This window comes from Lolium rigidum, chromosome 3 (assembly GCF_022539505.1).
Source record: "Lolium rigidum isolate FL_2022 chromosome 3, APGP_CSIRO_Lrig_0.1, whole genome shotgun sequence".
In the NCBI taxonomy this organism is placed as follows: Eukaryota; Viridiplantae; Streptophyta; class Magnoliopsida; order Poales; family Poaceae; genus Lolium; species Lolium rigidum.
Window position 1 is genome coordinate 94850989 of NC_061510.1, and position 2181 is coordinate 94853169.

Sequence of the window (2181 nt, forward strand, 5' to 3'; positions counted from 1 at the left end):
GGAATTTTTCGCCGAGCACAAGGAAGTGCGGCAGGTAACAACTAGCCCCCAAGCATTGGGTGATATAGTTCCGTTTAACGTGTATTATCCGATGCTTTCCCAGAATGTACTTTAGGCGGAAATGTAAAATTTTTATACCTCAGACTGAATTCCTCGCTAGCCCCCAAGATTTTACATATCCGGCTAACACCTTGCTGCTTCGCAGACCACGCGGAAATTGCACGAAGATCTGCGCATTCACGTGCTGGAGCAAATCTCGGAGATCGAGGGGCTGCGCCAGAATGCGGAAAACAGCCAAAAGGCTATCCAGCTGCTTGAGACCCGCCTTCAAGGTACAAAATCCGGGTCTTTACCTTTTTTGTTGACATAGTTGTTCAAGATGCATAATATGTGCAATTTTCTGCCTTCAGAAGAAACTGCCAAGCACTCCTCGTTTGATGAGCTTGCCGCCAAAGTCAAGGTGCTTGAGGCGGAAAACGAGTCTCTCAAAACCTTCATTCAAGAATCCTCTAGCAAGGAGACTGAGGCGAGGAAAGAGCTCTCCGAGAAGCATGCCCGAGACAAGGCGGAACTGATTGAGAAATTGGAGAAAAGCCAGGGCCGTGTGATCTCCGTGATATCCAAGAACAGAGTTCTTGAGGAGGAGGCGGAGGCTATTGACAAACTTATCTTCCGTAAGCATTTTTCCGCGTTGTTGCTCCGACTATCTTGTATGATTCCTCTCTAACGGAACTTAACCGCTATCTTCCATAGCAAGCCTTGGCTTTGAATGGACAAAGGAGTCAAACCTTACAAGGACGGAAGCATACGATGAAGCGCGGAGATCAATTGACGCGTTATTTGAAGCCTATCGCGGAATCGCCACGGCTCTGTCTCTGAAGAAGGCCAAAACCACAGTCATCGATACGATGACCAAACTTATGGGACTGGTGCCGGATTTCATCAAGGACTGGCAGAAGTCTTCAGCACGCGGAGTCGCCTCCCTAGTCTTGGCCACCTGCAAGGCTCACTTCCCCTCGCTCAACCTGGCGACTGTTGCACGCGGAGCCCCCAAGGGTTCCGATATGGGTGCCCTCCTCGCGGAAACCGAAGGCTATGAACAGCTGTTTGTCAGACGAGTGGATCACTCGTTCTGGTATAACAAGCACGATCTGCCCGAAGGATTTTCCGATGCTGAGGAAGAAGCAGGTGAGCCGGAGTATTACGGAGAAGGATCCGGGTCAAGCGGCGAGCATTCTGGAGGGAACTCTGGTGACGGCTCCGAGGCCGGATCTGGTGACAGCGATGACGGCTCCACGTACCAGCAGTCGGAAGAGGAGGACTCCGAGTAGAGTTCCTGCTTAAAACAATGAAGCAAGTTGCATCATTTTGGCCCCAGAGTGGGTTTGTAATAAAACTTAAATTCTTAAGTAGCTAGGAACGAAACGATTATGCATGGGGCGGAAACACTTATCCTGCTATCCGTTAAATATTATGTGCATGTTTCGTTTTATGTCGGAAAAGCAAGTGCTGACTTCGTTATTTTCCGGCTTGCCCGCTTGGCCTTCCACGAGCCGGAAAACCTTAGCCGGAAACGCTCGCCAGCGGCGACGAAGCCCAATGGCAATCCGTCAATAACCGCGGAAACAAGCCCCCAGGCGTCGGTGCCGGAAATCGCTACTAGGAATCCACGAGTTCGCAACAGACAACAACTTAATCAGAAAACTTAAGCTTACGTCCTGAAGGACGATTTTTGAAAAATCACAACTTTTATACACGCCTAGGCGGAAAACATCCAGCTCTGCGGTTTTAGTCGGAAAAAACATACACGATCCAAAATGAACAAGTAAAGGAGGTAAAAGACTCAGAGAGTGAACCATAAGCTTTATTTCATTGATCATGTATAACTATTACAGGGTTTGTAACTCGGAAAAATATGCTAAGTGTAGAAAGGACGTAGCTGTGCGATGTTCCAAGGGCGATCTGTTTCGTCGTATATGTCATCCGGATCCTCACGCTTGCGTTTCCGGCGCCAGTTAGCAGGTCTATCCCTCAGCTCGCGGAAATCGACAAGGTAGTACGATCCGTTATGAAGCACTTTGCTGATGACGAAGGGTCCTTCCCATGGAGATTGCAGCTTATGGTCTTTCACCTGTCGAAGGCGGAGGACCGGAGTCTCCGGCCATGAAGGAGCGTTTCCGA